Genomic DNA, 24,837 nt, shown 5'->3' with positions numbered 1-24,837 from the left:
CCAATCTCCTCACGAATACCTATCTAAGTGTTTGGCTTGGAGGCGCTCGCATCCCACATTAATAATTAATTAATTAAACATGTATAAAAAAAAAAAATTTATTAAAAACATTGTTATTATTAATCTCCGAATAATTGTGATGACTCGAATAGAGTAAAAAAAAAATTCCACAAAAATTTGTTAATCTTTTATAAATACTGAGATGACGTATACGAAAGAGAAAGATAGTTATAATAATGATTTGGCGGTTGTGCAAGGAAGAAGTTTAGTGTTGCGATCGTAGGTGACAGAAGGTTGTGCCATTTCTATTCCAGTCGCGGACGACGACCCGCAGACGGCTCCCAGACTACGTGCTAATAACTCGAGAAAAGATTTCACATCAGAGAAGGAGAGGGAAAGAGGAAGAGGAAGAAGAAGAAGAAGAAGAAGAAGAAGAAGAAACGAGGAGGAGAGGATTGTGCGTTCGAGAGCACGTGTCCAAATCGTTTTGCACGCAGAAACGCAAAAAGTAGGTCAACCAAGTACAACCCCTTCCCGTTCCTACCTCTACTAACACACTATTTTACCAATGAAACCCTGTCTGTGTGTACTTTTTGGCATGTCGATCAATTCCCAATTTTATCGTTTGCGAGATCTTATGTATAATAAAATTAACATTTGATATATAAATTGTGAAATCTTTTTTATCCGCACAATTATTTTGTTTACTTTAATAAACATAATTTATAAATATATAATTGACGTGCAGAATGTGTAAAGTAAATACCGATTCAGAGAAATTTATAAATGTTGTCTCGAAATTGTCGCAAAACACAAATACTTGTAAAATAAATTATTATATCATATATCAAATAATTATTTCATTATATTCATTCTTATTATTAATTAATATACGAAGGTGAGGGGTTGAAAAGTTTTGAACTTGAAGAAGGAAACAAAAAAAAACATTAAATTTCGTTTATAAATGCGAGAATGAATTTGAACGAAAACAATAAAATTACATTTCCACGTTAGATCAAAAACTTTTCAACCGATCCACGATAACATACCGCAAAGATTAAACAAATATGATCGGAATTTAGATAAACTCACCGATAATAACTTCACAAAGTCCCACACTCCCCAATTAACAACAACTCCGGCAAAAACCATGATTGTACACTTGTACTCGGTATTCTGTAAATACACAAAAAAAGAATACGAAAAATAATAAATAAAATTGATAAAAAGACACATTAAAAATAAATAAAAAATATAAAAAATGAACAATCGAAAATCGAAGGAGAGGAAGTTTGACGAATGTAACAGAGAGGAAGAATACAGTTCCGAGTAGTTTGGTGGTGCTGAATAGTAGATAAAGGAGACAGAGAATCCGAGTAGAAGTAGAAGTAGAAGTAGAAGTAGAAGTAGGAGATCGAAAGGAGGATGAGGTGGAGGTGGTGGTAGTGGTGGAGGAGGAGGATGGGGGTGGAGGGGAGGAAGTCGGTTAGAGGAAAGGGAGAGATTTAAAGAGGGCTGCTGTCGTCATTGGGATTCTAACCGAGCTCGTCCGCTTTTAAATGGACGACCCCTCGTTTCGTCGGCAACGAAACGGCTTTAACACTATGCGCTTCGTCGCCTACATTTACGCGCTTCTCTCTCTCTCTCTCTCTCTCTCACACACAGACATATGCATATATATTTATAGTTGGTGTGCAACACGAAGTTGAATCGCAGGACGGACGTGTGGACGGGCTCAATACCTTTTAGGTACGAAAGGAAGCGAACTTCCTTCCTACCTCCGATGTCACGCGCGAGCACGAGCCATTCTGTGTGTGTGTGTGTATGTGTGTGACAGAAAGAGAGAAAGATAGAGATAGAAATAGATAGATGGATAGAAAGAAACCTAGCGAGAGAGTGAGATAGAACATATTCGCTACCGTTTATATAATCCATCCTGTGACGTCAAGTTGTTTAATCCATTCATTACCCTATCTCTCTCTCTCTCTCTTTCTCTCTGTCTCTCTTTCTATCTCTTTCTGTCTCTTTTTCTCTTGTGGTACCACTGTGACACAAAAATAGAACAATTAACGGATGCAGCAACACCGACAATGCACAAGTAATGGTGTTTTACATTGTCTTCATTTTTTTTAATTTCTTTTCCCTTTTTTCCAATCTTCTTTTATTGTTCTTGTTGTTGATTAATTACATGTGTCTGATAATGTATCTACTAATGATATTAATGTCCCATTTTGATTATATGATTTTCTAATGCCAATCAAATAAAAATATCGTTAATGAATTTTTCGTCTTTTTTTTATTTCTTCCATTCGACAAAATATTCTTTTCGGTTAAATTTCTTCGTATAGAATGAAATACCATCACTTTTTATAAAAAAAAGAAAAAAATAAGAAAAGAAAAAAGCACGTACGTACAAAACTATAACAAATGAGACGATACTGAAATATTTAAAAAAATGTATTTTAAATTTCGTTCATTAAACTAATCATGCGAAAAGGAAGAAAGTAAAAAAAAAAGGAAAAAACAAACAAAGAAAAAGGAGGACAACACACACACACACAAATCAGACGTACTTTTCGAAATCATTCTTTTCCAATGCGGACAAGAAGATATCGTGAAAAACCGAGGAGACGTGGCATTTCTTTTTTCTTTTCTTTTCTTTTCTTTTCTTTTTTTCCCTTTTTTCCTCCCATTCGACTCTACTCGGAGCACAAGTTTTACGTGTATCAGAGGATCGAACTTCTAGATCTATGCGGATGTTCGTTCAACGACAACGACAACGACGACGTGTGCGGTATGGTAGTACGAAAGAGTGGGCGGACACATATCCACGAGCAAACGATTCACAGATATGTACGTCAGTGATCTTCATTCGGGATTTTCCACGTTTTATCAATGACTCTTCACGTTCCCGTATATCTTATCGCTTGTTGTTGAAAAAAAAAAAAGAAAAGAAAAGAAAAAGGAAAAAGAAATTAAACAAAATTTTCTAATGAAATAATCTCTCGAGTATTTTAAACGGAAGGAAGTAATATACGGTGGTTTCATTCGTTAATTCGCAAACACGAATACGAATAAAAATACATAATTTTGTTAATTGTACCAACACAAATAATTTCGATATAATCTATAAATTATGAATATTATACATTAGAACATTTTTTATTCGCATCATTTGTGGGCCGATTGTTTTTTTTTCACTAATTCGATTTCTCTTTTAACGGTTATTACTTAAAAATATTTTTCTTTTATCGGGTTATAGAAAACAAAAAACGAAACGGAAAATATTAAAAGGGAAAAAAAGAAAAGGAACCGATTGAGAAACACTGTACCATGCGTGACGGTAAAATTATTGTCTAGTGATAACGTACTAAGAATATTGTACTCGGATGGTCAATACTTTTTCAACTAGTCAAAGGCGGTATGACGTAAGGGCGAACACGACGGTCGATAAGAATTCCGACGCCTCCATTCAGTCGAGTATGAGAGAAAGAGGAAACCCGGACTCACCAGGGAAAGAGAGGGTGAGAGAGGGTGGGTGGAAGGGAACAGGGTGGGGAGGAGAGTCAGCGGGGAATCGGATACCGATACGAAAAGTCACGATTACGAAATCGTATTGCGAACGTAAGAGAACCATGGAATTTCATTCCAAAGAGAAAGAGAAAGAGAAAGAGAAAAAGAGAAGGAGAGAAAGAGAGGGAAGATTTGAGCGATATGAATCCTTTCTTTTTCGAACAATCAAATTGAAATTTTCCTATATGTTGGTTTTTCGATTTAAAAAGAAAATCAAAGCATTATTTCGACTCTTTGAAATTGATTTTGTTAAATAATTTCGTTAGGCGTCCTACATTTATCTAGACAAAGTTGTGATTATTGAATTGTGCGATATGAGTACTAAAAGTTTATTATTTTATTTATCTTGTATAATTGTTGTTATAATATTATATAATTTGATCGAACTTACTTTTATTTAAAAGAAGAAAAAAATAAATAGTTTTCTTTTCGTCGAAATTTCCAAATAATTTCAAACCAATTCTCCTATATATTATACATTACAAATAAATGATAAATAATATCAAAATGAGTTATAAAAGAATAAGAAAAATTCGAAGAACCTATTAATAATAAATTACAAATAATTATTATAAATATTTGACTGAACTCAACAACACAATATGTCTAACGACGAATGGAAAGATCAAAGAGGATTTTTCTCGAGGCTAGTAATTTGTATCGATTGATCGCTATTCAGTAAGATGATGTCATTGGATTTGAACGTTCGGTTACCGTTCGTTTCAAACGAGAAAGAAAAAGAAAGAAAAATATCTATGATAGAAATCAAATAAAAATAGATAATTTAGGATCTATCGGAACATAAATCGATGATGAAAAATATCATTAAAAAAGGTTTGCCTTTGATTATCTTTAACAAGCTCACTTTCTATCTCTTTTTATCTTATTGGAATACACACCATAGTACTACAACATATAAACTTAAGGTTGGATATACTTTCCCGATGATTTGCAACTTGATATGATAATAGAAGAGAAAAAGAGAGAGACAGAGGATATCTACACGAACGTACAATTTACTTACACGTGTACACACGTTTGTTATCGCGAATATTTTACGCAACAAGTCGCTCGTATGTACGCATGGTTTCAGGTGGCGCCATGACGCAATTCCTTTATCGGTTATTCGGTTATGCTCGGCTCCACATGATAATCGCGACAACGAGACAAAGATAAAGACAACGACGATGATTATATGCTTATGTTAAAAATAATATACGTGTTTGCCGATATCCTCTCGCGGTAGATTGAATTTTCTATATTATTCCCGACTTAAAATCAACTCATTTATTATAATGTGAACCATGTCATACTAATGTAATCGATGTTTTAATATAATTTCTTTTTTTATTTTTTTTTTAAATTTAAATTTTCATTCATTTTTCATTAAAAGAATTCATATCTTTTAATAGAATTATTTTTATTCGTAAAAAAAATATCTTTTTCTCATTTAAATAATGTCGCGTGGCTGAATAAGAAAAATTAAGTTTTTTCGCGAATACATTCTTACCTGTAAAAAATAAAAAAAAGAAAAAAGATTTTACGAACACACATGAGATTGTTTAATAATTAATATAATTATTAATATTTAGAAATATTCTATTTTCATAAAATAACGTCTATTTTCTTTATATATAAAAATAAATTTCCATGGGGGGGGTATTTAGCACAAATTTCATAAAATTTTCTTGTAAATTTTGATTTTATGGATAAATATAAAAAGTAAAAAAATGAAGAAACAATTTCGAAGATATCCACCGAGAGGAGATTATTTGAGGGAAGATTAAAAGCGATTGAGAACGTACAGAACTAATTCACGTTCGGAGCTTGGAAGTGAGCCTTTAAAACCGTCTCGATCTCATCCGGCGGCCAACCCTCTCGGGTTCCTCGAACGTCTCGTCGCGAAGCACAGACAATATGAGTTGCGTGTGCACGTGCACAGCTGTCCGTCCTCCTATGTGTTACCAGAGAATAAAAGAAGACAACTAAATTTAAAAGAACATTTTTATCGATATATCGTCTTGTGCAAATCAACAAATTCGCAAATAATAAAATCAAAATGTATTTTAAAATTGCATACGGAAATAAAAAAGAAAAAATCTTTTATCTTCCCGTATCGTTTCGTTTACAATTATTTTTAATTATCGTAGCGTTAAAAAATAAAAAACATTGTTCAAACGAATACAATGTGAAAAAATGAATTTTGATTTCAATCAGATGAAATCTTGAAAATTATTTAATAAAGAAACCTAAGTAGGAAGATGTTACGGTACTGTATCTTTCTCTCTCTTTCTCGTTTGAATGGTACTGGATAAGGGAAGTGACGTCACGACCGGAAACTGGCTACTCGCGTGTGCGAGGCAAAGATCCGCGCGGAGGCAAACGCGTGACCCAGTTTACAATGCGGCCAAAAAAAGGAGCTCGCACCGATCGTCCGGGCAAAATTGGATTTTTCGTTCCTACGTTCCTACATTTCTACATTCATTCGTTCATTCGTTCGTACGATTACTTCTTTTTTAACCTCACACTTACGAATGACCACCCTTCGAACAAAGGGCTCCGTTTACGAACGGAAACGAAACTTTGCAAAGAGATCAAAATCGGTTCAACATTTTTCATCGTGGTCGTCAAAATTACCACCATTCTTGTTTCTTCCTAAAAAATTATCGATTATATATTTAATAATTAATTAAATGTAAAATAATTGAGAACGATTTTTATATCAGATTATTTAAAATTTCATATATACTCAATATTATTAACGTATATTTATTATTTTTAATTTAAAACATTTCCCTGTATAAATATTTTAATCACGTTTCTTTTTTTTTCTCTATATAATTATATTTCTATAAAAAATAAAATTAAGAAAATAGAAAAAAGCTGATAAGGGACGTCAATATTTCTCTCTCTCTCTCTTTCTCTCTCCCTTTCTTATACTGGATATAATTAAATTCATTTATTTATTTCTCCTATATATCAAATTTACCGTAATTTCCGGGAGTGACTTTGAGGTTCGGTTATCTCATTAACTCTTGAATATATGCCTTTTATAGATGTTGCGACATCAAGAAGGGGTAAAGGCTTAGTTCGTTGACCCAGGCAAAGATCTCGTAAGACTAGTATACCGATAGAAAGATTGATTTTTCTTTATCTCTTTTTTTTTTAACTTCTTTCTCTCTCACTCACTTCTCTCTCTCTCTCTTTTTTTTTCCTTTCATCAAAAAGTCGAATTTATCGTTCGAAGGCTAAAATTACTAACCGGTCTTTTACGTTCGCTGTATGAATGACAGTCTATCATTCATTCATTTTTTCTTTCCTTCTTTCTAAATGAATGAATAAGAATGAAAGATAAAAAAAGAAAGGAAAAAAAAAACTAAGAGAAAGAAAGAACAGAAAAGGAAAAAGGTATTCCGCGTACGGTAACCATTGTGACGAGTTTGCGTGTGGGAAAAAAAGTATTTACTACGCCGAGAAGTGGAAGAGAAGGATTTGCGTTTCATTCACTAAGAATTTCTCAATGGTGAAAGAACGAGAAGAGTTCTTGTATATATATCTTAAGGGATCTGCATTTAAATATACGGAATTTTGCAAAAGATTCAAAATTATCTTTATAATTAAATTATTCAATTTTGTTTTATAAATATATATATATATATAACATTCCAATGTCAAATTGTTTTTTCTTTTAATCGTAAAACAACGCATCGTACAAGAATGTATTACTACGTATATTTTTAATAATAATAATAATAATAATAATAATAATAATAATAATTACATTCATAATTACGTTTATAACGATATATTTTTTCGTGGGTGGCTTGAAAAGTTTTCAATCTTAATAAAAATAAAAAATCAATTGTTTTGAGGAATTATTCGAAAATGTACGAATTACGCGATTGAGAGACAAAACGCACGTATCGGAAAAATAATGAAAATAATTGAGAAACATTTTTTCGTCGTCGAGATAATCGGATTCCTGTGAGGTGAATTTAAGTTGTTATAGATTGATTTTTATTTTCAGCCATTACGAAACAACCCATATGCAAAATACCCACACAAACACCGTGAACGGTTAAGAATGTATCGCAGATAGGATGGGATGGCACATCGCTTAAAGATAAAGAACGGTGTCTGTAAAAAAGGCCCACGATGATGGCGCATTGTCGAGTGAGCTGACTATAAAAAGCTATGCCGCCGCTAAGCTGCTCGTAAAACTTCACAAAAACTCGCCAAATATAGTACTCGACTATCTTTCTCTTTCTTTACTCGAAATGTGTAACTATTATTTCATTTTTTATTGCTCTTTATTCTTCTCTCCATTCGAATTATGTGGATAATTTATTATTAAAATATATCTATCAACAAACAAACAAAAAAGCAGTGATTTATAATCAAATGTTTTTGGATTGATAAATCAAACGAATATGATAATGTAGATAAAAATCTAAACAGTTTACATAAAATTGTAGCTTGATATTATTTAAATGATTTGAAAAACGACTATTCTAAAATAAAAAAAAATAAAATAAAATAATGTAAATCAGTCATAGAGTTGGTAGAAATCCTGGTTTCAAATCCAAGTACTTACACAAAATGAAAAAATACGAACACTGTGATGGTGATGAAATAAAATTATTAATTAAGGATTCTAACATTTCAGCTGAGAAAAATCAATTAAATAAAAATGTTACAATTATTTATAAAATTATTTAAATTTTTTTCAGAAAATAAATTAAATAATGACAAGTACGCAACGCGAGGAGTATAGAATGAAATTATTAAAACTCGTGCAATTGAAGTTTATGATTTTGAAAAAATAGAAAATGATTGAGAACCACTGAATGCCGAAGGAGTTCCCACGCTAGCCCGCATCATGCTCGACTATATCGCAGCTTAGATACCATGCTATGGTTCTCTGTCTCGTCAGTGAGCACCGTGCTAGTTACTTCGTCGAGTTTAGAGAAGCCTAGCTAGCTAGCTAGCCTTTACTCGATTGGCCGATCGTACAACCAATTAAGAAAAGAGAGAGAGAGAAAGATAGAGAATAAATATTCTAAGCTCGTTCTCGTGCCAAGCTGTCGTCTCTAACTCGACTACGCCATGTTATCCTAAATGGCGGATATAAGGATAACGATAACAAAACTAATATTTAACAACAAAAAAAAAACTAAAGGAGGAATCTTTTATGGCATCCATTAATCATCTTCTTTCGGGCTTATTTTTTTTGTATTCTTTTCTTTCTTTTTAATCTCTAAATTTGGAATCGTTAAAAATCAATCATAAGAGAAGGATCATTTAATATTGTATTTTATTACATGGAAATGTTAGATAATTTTTTTTTTTAATATTGTTTATTTGACATTTTAATGAAAAAAAGAAATCTCTATCTGGTAAACACATTTTCCGTATTTTATATTTAAGAAACAAGATTTTTTGACGTAAGCTCAAGACTTTTCAACCTACTCTCGTATATACAAATGAACAATAATAATTTATCTATCGATTATAATATTGTTTAAGTATATTATACGCAAATATAAAGAACATGTAAGTAAGTAATTTCGATCTAAAAAAAAAAAATAATAAATGCAAAGTGACCAATTAATTTTCCACGATCGCAAAAATACTAAACCGGTATAATCGAGATTTCTTTAATGAATCGCTGCAAGGTATTACCACCTATCGTCCAATTATTTTGTCTATAATCTAGTATAGAAGAAAAATAAGGAGAATTTTATTTTATAAAACTGTCGAACGAGAAATAAAATAACAGACACGTTTAATGAAATCCAAAGAATATTATTAACTTCTTTGGAACGTGCAAAGCTATGCTGTTGCTCAGCAATTTTCAACCTTAAACAATAATTCCAACCAATCAAAAATTCATATTTCATATATTAAACTTAACAATATTTGATATATCTCATTGAAAAGGATTAGGAATAAAATTCTTCTTCAAATTGTCTATTCCTTCCGTTAACTTATTTTTAATTAAATAAAAAGAAAAGAAAAGAAAAGAAAAAAACAAAACAAAAATTAATAAAATAAAATTAATAAGTCAGAATCGGGAAAGTACCTTCCGTTACGCGCTTGAAATAGAAGTAAAGAAAAATAGAGAAAAAGAGAGAGAGAAAGAGATACTGAATGATCAATCGGAGGAAGGAGATTAGGGAGGGGGTAGTCAAGTAATCATAGTATACGTATGTACGTGTATAATGTGCGTGCATGAGAGACAGCCAACCAAAGTTGAACGAACCCACGCGCGGACCAAAAGTTTGCTAATTTTTTAAAGACCCACCTACGTACACACATATACACGTACACACACACAAGAACAAGGACTACATACGTACTACCATTAATTTAACTATTAGTATTACTATTATTATTATTATTATTATTATTATTATTATTATTATTATTGTTACTACTATTGCCGCTAATATCACCGTTATATGCCTGACGACAACGATTGGCTATTTGCTTTCGGTATTTACGAAGGTAAGCGCAGCAGGTAGGTATTTATACGAAATTCGATTCGCGTATCAACGAAGTTATGCGAATAAGTTTGTATATGTGTGAGGAGAATAAGAGGGGGAGGGGAGGAGGGTATCTGTTAGTGTGTTCCATTCGAAAGGAAAGATATCGTGGAATGTTGCAGAGGAGAAACTCGATAGAATTCTTACGAGTTCAACCTGTCTCTCTCTTTCACATGTAGGAAACTATATGCATGATTCTCCTACGACGTGATCTTGATAACGTAAAAGAGGGAGAGAGAGAGAGATAAAGAGAGAGGAGGAGGAGAGAGAAAGAGATAGATCGCGTAATCGTACGGTAATAAAATATTCGTTGCGAGGCAATGACGAGCGTTTGCTTCTGATGAAATCTTCTCGAGTTCATCGTGTCAGTTCTACATACTAGAGATAACAAAAAAGAAAAAAGAGAGAAAAAAAAAAAACGTAATAAAAATATAAATGGACGAGGAAAAAACGTAATAAAAATATAAATGGACGAGAAAATAAAAGGAAAAATACGCGGACAAAAAATAAGAAGTATATCTACGTAATTTGCTGTTGAATGTAACTGTACGAGAATTGGCTTGGTATTAGACAGATGGTTGACTAGTTTACTGTTATAGGAAAAATAAATATAAGGTAAATACGTTTGTCGTTAAATGTTAATTTTTTAAGAAGATAACTCGTTAAAATTAATTGTAAGGAAATAATTAGTTAATTTCTATGTAAATAATAATACTAATAATAATAATAATAATAATAATAATAATAATAATAGATAACATGGATTGATGAAAAATAAAACAAAATGAAGGTATCAACGTTATTTGTTAAATGAAACATTTCAAAAGTTAGCTCGGAGCTAGTATCGAATTAAATAGATAATTGCCTCGCTGACTTCTATATAAAGAATAATGAGAAATAAAAAAAAAAATAAAATAAAAATGGATAGGCAAGAAATAAAAGAAAAAAGAAGGTAAGTATCAACATTATTTGTTAAATGTAACAGTTCGAGAGTTAGCTCGGAGCTAGCACCGAACTAGATTGTTAACTAGCTTGTTAGCTAGCTTGCTTGATAACTTAGGGCGTATCTCATGTGTGTACATATGCGTATATTAGAGTCATGCCTACGTAAGAAAAACACATAGCAAAGAGACCATGAAATTCCGACACGTGCAAAGTTTCAAGGCCGAGATATGACTCTTTACCAACTCTTCCAAATTCTCCGAACAGAAACAGACAGAGAAAAAGAGAGAGAGAAAAAAATAAGAAATCATCGAGTTTATATACGAGACGATATACGTCGTTGAGAAAACAAAATGTTAAACTTTTAGGAGAACACGATAAGTATTTGAGTACCATACACACATATGCACAAACCTACTTACACGAGTACGTGACCGTCCTATTAAATCCGAAGCCATCACGGAAAAGTGACCACTAACGTTCTTCCCCTCCCCTCCCCCCCGGAACCATTTTGATTCGTTCCAACGTTGTTATCTGCGACAATGAATCTAAACTTTGAAGAGATCCTACCAACAGATATGCAAAAGTCTACCCGTCAAATTAAAAATATTCACTGCTTCCTTCAAACACAAAAGTTTATAATACTAAACTGTTGTTTTCAGAGTTTTTACGAGACAATCATTTATATATATCTTTATTTTATATTTGCTGTAAAATAAAATACGAAAGAAAAACTTTGCAATCATTCAAAGGCAAATATAAAAGAAAATTTTGTTGAGATAAATATTATATAAAAATAAAATTTCAAGTAAAGAGATCAGACTGACGATCAGTCTCTATGATAGAATTTTCTTAAACTACATTTTTGTAAGTGTTTATGTGTATTATGTTACAATGTTGGCATAAGAGCCAAAAGAAACGAGCCAATAATTTTATTTTATTTTAAATAACTGTCAACAAAATATTCCAATCATTTGAAGACAAATATTAAAGATAATATTTTAAAAAATATACATATATATATATTTACAAAAATAAAATTAAAAGTAGATCAGTTTTATCTCTATGATACAGCTTTATTTTAGTTAAAATTATATACGTATATGTGAGCGTATCTGTGCGTGTATATTTTCACAATGTAATCCAAGAGAGAAACCAAACAATAATTTATAATTTTATATTTATTTTTAAGAAAAAAGAAAAATATTAGAAATGATTAAAAGTAGATCAGAATTTTCTATACGATGTGATTTTGTGTAAGTAAACTTTAGTCTCCGCATGTGTATGTGTGTTTATCGAGCGCGCGCGCGCATCGACCGCATGACGTCAGTGCGCGTCTGGAAACAGCTGACCGCATTCCAGGATAATTGTTTTGCATAATCGTGGCTGGAAGCGGAGAGAGAACCGAGTTCTACCAACGACCCTCCTTCGCTTTTTCGTTTATCCGCTTTCGAAAACTGTGCGTTAGCGAAGGTTGAAAGAGAAAGACGAACAAGAAACAAGAAAAAAAAAGAGAAAAAAAACAGCGATAAAGATGGAAAGAGAGAGAGGAGGGGAGGTCAAGAAACATGAATGAGAAGGATCAAATTCGATTCTCGAACTTGGTTTTTATCTACGAGCCTCAAGAATTTGATCGTCTCAAAAACATTTCTTTCGAAACATCGTTGGAAATATTTTCCAAAAGATACACATTCAACGTTTCGCGTGATTCTTTGCTTCATCGTAGAATGGAAAAAAAATATAAGAAAAATTGTGTTAGAGTGGATAATTCGAAAAGAAAAAACGAAAAAAATAAGAAAAAATGTTTAGGTCGAGGGTGATTGGATCGAGTTAGACGGGCCTGAGCTCGCTCGTCAATAGTTTCGCGGCCGGCGCGTTGGCTTTTAAAGTTTAAAGAGCCAACTACGGACGACGGTGGCGGCGGCGGCGGCGGCGGCGGCGGCGGTGGCGATGATGGTGGCGGCGGCAACGTCTAGGTATGCCAGTGATTCTCAAACTATTGCATCTTTTTATCGGTATCATTAGATTTTTTTCATATTTTGCAAATATTTTCCCTCCGTAAAACAATTTTCTAACCTATTATTTACTCTAACGATAATAATTATTATTATTATTAATACGTTATAAAGATCTAAACGATATTAAATTAAAAAAAAAAAATAGAAACATTGTAATTTGCAAGAAATTGAAAATGATAATATTTAATAATTCGTTAAATTAAATATAACCGAAATAATAATAATTATTAATATATATTTTGAAATAATTAATTAACGAATATATTTATACGAATATGAATTGAACCAAAAAAAGAATTGTTATTGCAGTATGTTCAAAACTTCTCAACCCATTCACGTATTTATTGAAATATTTTAACTATGTCAATTATTCATTTCTCGTCATAGATAAAAGATATTTTTTTGTTAAATTAATAGAGATTGTAGAAGAAAGTAAAATAAACAAATATTCGAAGAAATTCGTGTAGAAATCAGCGAAGATAAGAGGATACAAAGAAGAAGTTTGAAAAAATGAGAAGAAGGAAGAGGGGGAGAAAAGGAAGGAAGGAAGGAAGAAGAAAAAGTAAATCAAGAACGAAGAACTCCAGAGTTGGCGATGAAATATCTCGTTGGAGAACGAGGCTAAGGAATGCCTCTCGGTAGGAGGAGCCACACACGAGGATATTTGCACCATATAAGGCCCTGTTTAGCGGCATCTCCCCACGTCTCTCCCAACCCCCCTCCCCTACCCCACGTGTGTCCCACATTATGTCCGGCCAGAATCTCCGCGAACCCGTATCCACCTTACCACGGGGGCTTCGCCAATTTTTCATTCCTCGTTCTTAGTCGAGCATAACCAAAATGAGTATCGCGACGAGAAATTCACGAGAAAATACAATCGTACGAAAATGAATTTCAAATAATTTTAATCTCATTGATAAACGGTATGTTCATTTAAAGAAATGATCTAAATTTATTTTACATTGATAAATGATAAGTATGAGTAATAACAAGAAAACGGTTCGAATTACTGATATTCAGTTTCATGAGAAATATTTGAATGTTGCAAAATTTAATAATATCAACTTTTACTTAAAAAAAAAATGTATGAGGCAACTGAAGTACTTTCGAAACAATTTATCATACACCCTAAAATATTAGCCTCCTTTTTTACGATTTAATTATTACTAAAAATTTCATATTTTAATGAATTTCTGATACAACGTATTATATGAACCAACTTGCATGAAAACATTTGTTTTATCGTAGATTTGTCAGTTTGTTAAAAAGAGAATATTATGAATAATTTTTATTTGTGTTAGTCGTCTTTGGTGACCAAGAATGAGACGGCCCTGAGCGCCGTTTTGCAATCCCGGCGGTACGTGTCACAGAATGGTGCGTCGCGCATAGTTGTCGCGTGACGTTGGCAGAGAAACAACGCCACCCGACACGCTCTTGCGATCGGATGACCCTATCGATGTTACATGTACATAAAAAAAGAGAGAGAGAGAGAAAGAATAAAAAAAATAAAAAATATCGGTAATTATAATAGTGGACTAATTGTAAATTATAAATTGTTTTCAATTAATTTCAACGATTTTTATTTTATATTCTAAATATTATTTATATTTCTAAATGAAATCATTAATACTAAAAATGCATTACGCGTCCTGCAATTTGTAATAAATAACAAAAAAATATTTTTTTCACTATCCAATTGGCTAAAATCTCATTTTACATTAAGACGTATGTTTTATTTTTAAAGCGGTCATTTGATTGCTCACGGTAGGAATAGGTATACATGAAGTGTCGGTAAGGTTTAATGTTAAAATAAAATTGTTAATCTATTCTCATAATACAATGACATAATTAGATCAAATCAATCGAATTTCTTTTCAATTGTCTTTGTCAATTAAAATGAAAACTTCAAACCTACGCGAAATTGTTGGCTATCGGTGTTTCCTAAAATTAGAAAATTTATTAATGAAATAGTTAAATGATTCAATACGACGTAGTATGATGATTCTAAAAATGATCCTAAGTTTTCTAATTCGAGCAAAGATTCGCGCGAAATATTATATTTACCGATCGAATGAAAAAAATTGAAAATGAGAAAAATTCTTTTTTAAATTACACGCGAATGTTTGTTATTGTGTTAAGAATGTGCCGTATGATTATCTTGTAAAATAAATCGTAAGTTTGATGACGTAATGATCGGTAGAATTTTCCTTTTAGTTTAAATCCGTTCTACTTTTGAGCTACTTTCGTTATTGGTTTGCTGAGAAATTGTAAAACACTATCGTGATACCATTTTGGACTTCAATCCTAAATTATCTACAATTAAACGAAAAGATTAGTATAATTTTAAATGTATTACATATATATGAATGAATATATGTGTGTATGTATATATTAATATGTATAGCTTGATATAAAACCCACACGTTTATCTCGAAAGATATATGAGACCATGCAAGTAATAAATGACTAAGGGATTGTATCACGAAAATGAGATAATCACAGACTTGACTTGAATGAAATAAGAATTTTATGAAAGATATAAAAAGAAGAATGGTTTTGTATTTTGATTATCGAATAACTTTGATAACTCGTGAAAACGTGTCTCGATATTTCTTTCATAAAAACTTTCGTAATAATAAATTTGTATTGTAAGATACATACGAGATTAAATCGAATCAATTTTCTTACCTAACAAATCATCATCCCCCGATATTTTTTTCTTTTGTAATAGAAAATTTGCATAAAACTAATAGTAAGATTGATAAATAACAAATAAAATATTTAATAATAAATATCTTATAAAATGCATACGAAAAGACTCAAATTATTATTGATTGACTGCAACAAACTGATAATATATTTTTTTATTTTAACGTACAAAATATGATTTAAAGTCAAGGACAGATTCTCTGGTATCTCGAAATAAAGGAAAAAACAGAAAATAATAGAAAATGTTCGGAATACGAAAAGCAACATATTTTCTATCTCTCTTTTTATCGTAAAAATATTCGCACCTGATTCTGAACTATTAATTATTTCTTGTTTGTCGTATTAAAAATGATTCAAAGTTAAAATTCATTAATTATCGATAGCACAAAATTACAAAAATATAAAGATAGAAACCCTTTAAGACTACAAATCAGTATTCTTTCTTTTTCTTCTATATATTTTTCTTTATCGCGAATATACTCGCGTATGCAGCACAGTTCGCGCGTGTGCCTTGGAAAGGAGCAGAGCAAAATCGTGTTGTACAGCAAGCGCAGTAGACCGTTCCGTCTCGTCGTGGCTCAGACCTTAATGACGTCATTATCTCTAATTAGAATTCCCATAGTGTGGCATCAGCCGGTAGATAGGAAGGTAGGTAGGTAGGTAGGTAGGTAGCACGCCTTCTTTGCTAGTAAGACTTACACCCCTCCCCCTACTTCCTCTTCCCCCCTATCCTCCCCTCTTGTTCTTCTTCATCATCCTCCTAACCCTTGCTCCGTTACACCTGGCAGGCTTAACACCTTAAAAAAAGGGATGCCTGCTGGTGCATCCTCTTCTCTCTCTCTCTCTCTCTCTCTCGTTTTCTTTCTAACACGAACGTTTAGTCACGAGAAGCGCCACGAACGTGTTAGGAATACACCAAGTTAATATTCCTTTTGTTTTATGTTCATTTTTGAAATTCTTACTATCCATGAATTGTAATTCAACGTTTGACTCTTGATGAATTATATTTAAAATAAGCCAATGATTAATCTCAAATTAGATATTAATATTCGAATATTTCAATCACGTCTCTAAATATACGATTTTTTATTTTAATTAATGTGAATTCGATTGCGTGGTTTTCGTGGTTTTTATTTATTTATATTAGTCACGGTATTCGTGAGTTTAGAAAATAGTTTAATTTAAATAGAATATATTATATATAAATATTTTTAAACGATAATGTCATTAGTTTCGTGATACTTTTTATATAATTATCAACGTACTTGTGAGTCATTTTTCGAAATATCTCTTAATTTGCTTTTTTCTTTCTTTTTTCTTTTTTTTCTAATAATCTAACGATGATATTTATAAACGTATAATGCATATATGAGTCGTTATTTTTCAAGAAACGAGATTCCATATGAGAAACTATTTCTCAATGCACTCCGACGTCCGTGATTTATTAGATTGTATTAACGACGCTACTTCGAGGAATTCGTTTTAATGTATTTATTTCTATGTGTGTATATTTGCATGTATATATATATTTGGTTACACGTTCGTAGGAGGAACATATCGAAGTTGTATCAATGAGTGTTACAAAATTGCAAGAATAAAATGCAACACCATCGAATAAAACAATTTATTCTTTTGTTCATTTATCTCTTGTGTTACTCGCATACGCACACGTACGCACACGTGCCACATTAATGTCATGTAATAATACTTAAAAACCGAACTGCATAAAATATAAAGACGATAAAAAAAGCTAAAGATGTTTCCTCACAATACGCGATAACAACGCCGCGCGTCTATCGAACAAAATTGCAACGAAACGTGCATTAGAATATTTCTAGAGAGAGAGAGAGAGAGAGAGAGAGAGAAAAAAGAAAAAAAAATTAAAAGAAAAATAAAAATTAAAAGAAAAAGATAAAGGAAACGGCAAGAAGAAAATAAAGAATATATATAGCGAAGAATAAAAAATAAAAAGAAAATAAAACAAATGTGGTCTTCGATAAGAGTAGGACGTCATTCGCGTGCGCATATTTTCATGCACGTTGAATAACACTCGCATAACAGAGCCTTTAACGAATGACACAACTCGAGTCACGAACCGCCCAATACTAACACACAAATACACACTACTCATATGTATCGTTTATATTCACGAATAATACAATGCTCTTTGGTATTGTGTCGTCGTCATTGTTGCAACATTGATGTCTTTCGCGACCGCTTTTTTCGTTTCTCGTTTTTTGTGCAACAATATATTCAAATAGAGTATAAGAGAAAAAAAGAAAGAAGAAAAGAATAAGAAGTAGAATGATAGAGAGAACAAAAAATAAAAAATGTATAAATGCATATATACATATGTGTGTGTACATATGTACGTAAATTCGTATATATATATACAAATATTTGTATGTATTTATATATGTGTGTGTATGCGTGTAAATGTATGGATTAGATTGGAGTCATATATGATAGAAGTAAAGTAGTGTATGTGTCATTTCCTCCCACCCTTCTTTTCATCCATCATCACCCTTTACCGCACCCTCTTCTTCCTCCTATTCCTGTCTCTCTCTCTATTTCACTCTTTCTTTCTCTGTCCCACTACTCTCTTCCTCTTTGTCGTATTTCCTCTCTGCTACTCCGCTACAGAGACTCTCGTTTCGATCCTGCAATCGTGACGTCAGAACGGATACCTGTTGCATGCGACGTGTTACGTGAAGAACACGTGTGTGTATGTGTGTTCTACGTTTTACGTGTATACACTGAGAGGAGTTGAAAAAGGATAGAAAGAGAGAGAGAGAGAGAGAAGGATAGAATGATTGTACGTTCTTTACTATGTGTGAGTGGGAAAGAGATGAAGAGATGACATTTAAACGTCACGTGTACGAATTAAATACTGCGAATTCTTCGGACTCACTTTCATTGTCAGACTTAAAATTAAAAGGGGATATGCGTTTTTCTACATTTCTTTTTGTTTATTTTTTATCGTTAAATATTTAAAAATAGAATTAACAACAAAAAAAAAAGACATTGCAATGTTTCATGTTGATCTCATTTTCTATTTTTTATCAAGAGATGGGTAGATGTCATTCATATAAATTAAATGAATGAAATAAATGAAAAAAAAAAAAAAGAAACTGATTTCAATCTCGTTGATTATAATATAATCACGCTACTTCCTAATAAATTAATGAATGAAACAAAAGAAACAATTGTCAATGAAATTCCAGTCCAGTTAATTATAATACTGCCTGTCGCGTTGCCTCCTATTCTCATATTTAATATATTTTCAACGAATAAAAACAACAATTACATTGTTACGTACAATCATCACGCGCTGCAACGAGTTTCAAACGTAATATTAAAAAACGGGTTTGGTTGAAGGATCGAATGGGGTTGTAGGAAATAAAAAAGAACAGAAGAGAAGACAAAAAAAAAAGAGAGAGATAGAGAAAGAGTTTCCCCATCTCGTGAAAATTCTTTCATCTTGTTTGAAATTTCGTGATAGACCGTTAAGAGTGGCAAGCTTTTCGAAAATCTCATTATAATTTTAACGCATGGGGAACATTTTGACAGAGATAGAATGATACATAGATGGATATACCAAAAAACAAGAGAGAAAGAGAGAGAGATATGTGTGAAAATGGGGAAGGTTGACGGGGATACAACGGGGGCGGAGGGAGGGGAGGAGGGTTTAGGAAACGCGATGCATTTAATGGAAGATCAAAGATACGTCTCACCCGCGAGAGATCGCGGTAACACACGCGTCAACGATTCACGCCACACGTATTTTCCCCTGGAATCCTGTTACCGATTGAATCCGCGCAAATGGAAAGCAATTTTCCTATAGGATACGTGCAATTAACGTACTAACCACCATGTCACTCTCCTGCCACTAGAATCGTTCATTGGTTTTACTCATCCCAAATTTCATAGATATCTCTATCATTCTCTTTATGTACACAAAAACACGTGTACGTATATATATATGTATATATGTAAGTATATATGTATGAATGAATGGAAGAGTTTACATACGTGAAACTTGTATTATCTTTTTAATTTATACATTGTTAAATTGATCATTGATACTCTGTGCTAACTCTCAAATATGAAATCTGTGAATATGTTTGTGCATATATGAAAACTTGTATTTCATCCCCTGTCTCTCTCTTTCATTCATACATTGCAAAATTATTCATTGGTGTGTGTTAGCTTTCAAATACTAAAATCTGTGAATATGTTTGTACGTATGGGAAGCTCGTATTTTATCCCTGTCTCTCTCTTTCTTTCTCTTTCTCTTTTACGTATTATACTAATAGAATCAATCTAATCGAACGATCTAATTAAACGAAGGATGCAACGTTCCATTCGAATACGAGTTTAAATTTATTAAGATACGTGTCTCCCTCTCTCTCTTTTTCTTTCTTTTTCTTTCCGTTCGTGCCTCCCATGCATAAGAAAATCAAAACGTTTTTATGCATACACATTTTCTCAAATGAAGATAGGCAAAAAAAGGAAAAAGCAGAAAGAGAAGGGAACTTCTAGCAACGGCCATTACACCGAGCTAGCTTTTCACGAAGATCGGAATCAACGAAAATAGACGAGGCTTGGAGCTGCTGCTCGTTTGGAAACGAGCCAGTGACGTGGCGTCGTTAGAAAAATTTTCTAACGCTAGACGGACCTTAGAAATGGCTCTTGATGGGTCATATTTTTTCTTTCTTTTTCTTCATCGTTCGAATGATTACCATTACGAATGGCGAATTTCTTAGCGAAACGTGTTCGTGTTTGGATTACATAAAATTGTGAAGAACAATGAAATCAAAATGATTGCTAAAAAAGAATAAAAAGCAAATGTCGTTGAACGTTTCGATAACGTTTCGTGAAATACAAATTTATATATTCGAAGTTATTGCCATCGTATTTTTTATACGATCTCGAAGAATATTCAAAATTAATGAAAAATAATTAAACGCTTTTTTACGTATATGTATCTACTTCTCTGTGTAAAGTATATGTGTTTGCGTTGATTGGAAATTGGAATCGAAGTGTCTATAAAATATTAAATCATCGTTTTTCTCCTTAATCGATAATTATAGTTCCAAGGCGATAGATTAAACTAATAAAACATGGCACACACCGTTACATACAACACACACACACACATACGCACACACGATAATCTTGTTCTTTTACAGTCTTGCAATTTGGGAAAGAAATTATCGTAGCTAGAATTGATAAAAGGCAAACACAGAGTTTAAGAGACTTGTGATAACCACGAACGTAAAAAGAAAAAAAAAAGAGAGAGAGAGAGAGAGAAAGAGAAAGAGAGAGGTGTTTGGAAGGAAAGCAGTGGTTTTCATTCTAAGCATATAAAATTAAGCAAAAAGAAAAAAGAACATTATCACGGTTGATTACTTTAAAAAACGTGACGTCAGTAAAAGGAAAGATACATACATAAATCACAGTAGTTTTTACACAGTCGTAGTTTTATTTGGAGTATAAATGGATAAAAATAAAAAGAACGCGTGTAAACGCTATTGCGTATTTAGTTCGTAACTAAACGAAAAGCTAATTTGAAACTTCGGTTAAATTTTACGCGCTTTCTTTGAAAACTGTGCAATGTAATGGCCGACATAGTAATAGATAACGTTAGGCGTGTTGTTCGACTTTTAGAAACGAACAAATCCGAATATTTTACGTTGCTTTTCAAGCTAACTCCTGTGTTTTATACGTACGTGTACGTTCACTTATATGTGTATGCACATTTATGTATATTTATGTATGTATGTTTGTGTTTATATACATGTATGTATGAATGTACGTGCGTAATGTGTAGAATGACGTTCTCTATCGTATTCTCCGTACGTACTATTCTCAGTTGATCCAGTTAGTGCAGTTAGTCAACTTGATTCGAATTCCATTAAAACGTAGTAACAGAAAAGTGGTAAATGCTAACGAGCCGATAACGGTAACAAATTACCAACTATCTTTTCCTTCTCTCTCTCTCTCTCTCTCTTTCTATCTCTCTTTCTATCTCTTTTAACTCCGTGTCTATCTGTCCTCTTTCATCGACTATTTCAAAAGCCTTCGAACAATTCAATTTTGGTCTTTACATCGGTGATTCGATTTCTGTCGATCTCGTACAATTAAAATACGCCATTAATTGTTTAAATTGATTGATCGGTGAATATTTAAATTCTGACAAGATATATTTTTGTACAAATCTCTTTCATTACAGTTATAAATTTAAAAAAAAAAAAAAAAAAAAAGAAAAGAGAAGAAAAGTAATAAATTTGGATTAAGAAAACGTAAATAATTCATTTCCTTCGTAAAAGTTTCTCTCTTTCTTCCGTCTTTCCCATCTGGTATTTCAAAAGCATTCGAACAAGTCGATTTCGGTCCTAGGTATCAGTGATTCGATTGACATTTCTGTCGATTTTGTGCAATTAAAATTAACGATTCATTGTTTAAATTGATCTCGGTGCTTTTTTTTTTTCTTTTAAATTCTGAGACTCTTTTCTCACGAACAATTTTGTTCTTTAATCCTTTCCCTTACGATCGAATTTCCAACTGTGCGGGCTTAAAGTGACACCAGTCGGTCGCGCGCAGGGACATAAACACAAGCTTGGCTCAGCGTTCGAAACTATACTAATCTCAAACTTCCTATGATTTGTATATACACGTGCGCGGTACAATTAACTTTGCAAGATGTTTGATAAATAATTACGGTTAGTTGGTCATTAAACAAAACAAGACTTATTGTTGCAAATTGAATAATCCATTATTAATAACTGAAGAAACTGAACGTCGCGTCTCTGGAATTTCTCTGTGACCTATTATATTCATGTAGGATTGGAAAAAATGTGAGCAAGAAACATGAAGATATGAATATTTGAAAACGATCGTTGCTAAATATATACGTAGTTCGAATAAGTAAAGTTATTTTTCAATTGGGTAGAGATATAAGAAATATCGTCCTTTATTACACAGTAACAGAGTATAAGGGTGAAGAGGGAAAAGAATCAATGTAGAGAGTAAGAATATCAGAGTAAGAAAGTGTAAAACTAGAGTTACGAAAAATATTCCTACATTCATATTTGGAACGGCCGCCCAAACAATATTCTGAAATGTTTTGTTTTTTTCACCTGGTAGACTTACGACGCCCCTGAGGCGTCTTATTCATTTTTGGTCCCAAAACCTTGCGACGCCTCTGAGGCGTCTTATTCGTTTTTGGTCCGATAACCTTGTGACGCCTCTGAGACGTCTTTGTAAGCTAAAGGGTTAAACTTTTGTTGAGGGTTTTAATTTTGGAAGAAAAGAAAAAAAAAAAAGGAAAGAGAAAGAAATAGATGGTTTTAAGAAACCGTAGGTAATTTCTTTCTTTCGTAAAAGTCGACCTGAAAATCCCGTTTAAAACTTTAATCTCCTAGTTTATTTATAGTCTCGTAATACAGACATACGGAAACTTGTACGAGTATTAAAGAAGAAGAAGAAGAAAAGGAAAAAGAAAAAGAAAAAGAAAAAGAAAAAGAAAAAGAAAGAGAGATATAGTTGTTCCATTTTTTCGTGGCTAGGTAAAAAACAAATAATGTGAAAAATTCTTTGAACGATTGTCAATGAAAAAAAAAAAAAGAAAACAAAATCAAAAAATAAACAAATCATGGTAACCACATATCCCTGGGTGACAAACAAGTTCCACGATACAAGTTGGCTTGTCTCTATCATTCGAGAAAAAAAAAAGAAAAAAGAAAAGAAAAAGAAAGATAGGGATATGAGAAAAGGTCCCAACGAGATGAAAAATAAATATATAAACAAATAAATATATAAATAAATAAATACGAAAAACAAAGAGCAAGAGAATGTAATAAAAAGAAAAGGGTATAAAATAATAATAATACCATTGGCAAACTCACATATTTGTTCCTCGTTCTTCTAGTCCCATCTCGAACAAATGCATGTTAATAGAAAAGAAAGAAGATATTCCAACTTGGATGTTCCACTTCTATCTTCCCTTGTTATCTTTTTCTATCTTGCACGTAGTTAGGTACATTCGAATACGAACAAAATCAAAATCAAAATCAAAATTAAATTCGACTCGAATCAACTGACCCTCTAAACTACCCTTATCCCACCCCCTCTCTCTCTCTCTCACTCTCGCTTTATTTACTATATTAAAAAAATGAAATAAAAATAAAAGAAACAAACGGTGATTGCAAATACATCGTGAAACGGAGAGAATGAATGAATGAATGAATGAATACAAATGAGAGTGAACGTGACTAATTGTAAGAGAGAAAAAGAAAAAGAAAAAAAGAAAAAAAGAAAGAGAGAGAGAGAGAGAGAGGGAGAGAGAGAAAGAGGGTCGTAGTAAAAAATGAAAATTCGAACGGTGCACACGTTTGACGAATGTCGACGACGTGTCTTTGACGATGCTGAGAACTGTCAACCACTTCTATCGTGTGGGGACGACTGGCTGGCAAACGAACGAGAACTGAGTAGACCGGCCGATCGCTTGCATATCTCCCCCTTCTTCCCTCTCACATAACCCTCCTCCCCTCTTCTGAACCCTCCCCCCACCGCCCATTCACCCCTCTATCGTTCTCTCTCTCTCTTTTACTCTTAAACTCTTATGTGTTCTCCCTCGGTAGCTGCTCCCTTCTTTTTCCGCTACTCTTCTTCTACCTTCTACCTTCTTCCCTCTCCCCTCCCATCCCACTGTTCTACTCTTTCTCTCTCTCTCTCTCTCTCATTCTAACCCCTCTCCCCAACACGCCCCTCTTCCCTACGTGCTCACTCCATTACTACGTCTCTTTTTCTCCATGGCACCTTAGCGAACTTTTCCTCTTCCTTATCCTCTTTTGATTTGTGAAGGAAAAATCTGTGAGAGAGGAAGGATGATAGAGAAGAGGGGGAAGAGAAAGAGGAAGGAGGGTTGACGTGTTCGGAAAACACGGAAATCCCAATCGACTGACTCTCCAAATGTCCTTTCGAGTTCCACGAATTCTTTCGTGTTTTTTTGTGTGTATTTTTACGGATGTACGTATTTGTTTGTG

At 32.7% G+C, this 24,837-nt stretch overlaps 2 long non-coding RNA genes across 2 annotated transcripts in view; one reads left to right on the top strand and one right to left on the bottom strand.

Annotated features, from left to right (window-relative positions):
• LOC122526033 overlaps positions 1–24,309 on the bottom strand; it is a 32,204-nt gene extending 7,895 nt beyond the window's left edge. Inside the window, exons 1-3 of the long non-coding RNA XR_006305938.1 lie at positions 24,182–24,309; positions 23,698–23,809; positions 1,093–1,176 (exon numbers count right to left, since the gene is read on the bottom strand). This is a non-coding gene — a long non-coding RNA (uncharacterized LOC122526033). The remainder of the gene's footprint in view (positions 1–1,092; positions 1,177–23,697; positions 23,810–24,181) is intronic.
• Positions 12,313–14,570, top strand: LOC122526035. The gene is made up of 2 exons (XR_006305940.1): positions 12,313–13,036; positions 13,496–14,570. It is a non-coding gene; the product is annotated as an uncharacterized LOC122526035 (long non-coding RNA).
• Positions 24,310–24,837: the final 528 nt, after the last annotated feature.

Source organism: Polistes fuscatus, unplaced genomic scaffold (genome assembly GCF_010416935.1).
Source record: "Polistes fuscatus isolate 324 unplaced genomic scaffold, CU_Pfus_HIC Scaffold10, whole genome shotgun sequence".
Taxonomy (NCBI): domain Eukaryota; kingdom Metazoa; phylum Arthropoda; class Insecta; order Hymenoptera; family Vespidae; genus Polistes; species Polistes fuscatus.
The sequence above is the reverse complement of the archived record's forward strand: the minus strand, read 5'-3'. Positions and strand labels throughout refer to the sequence as shown.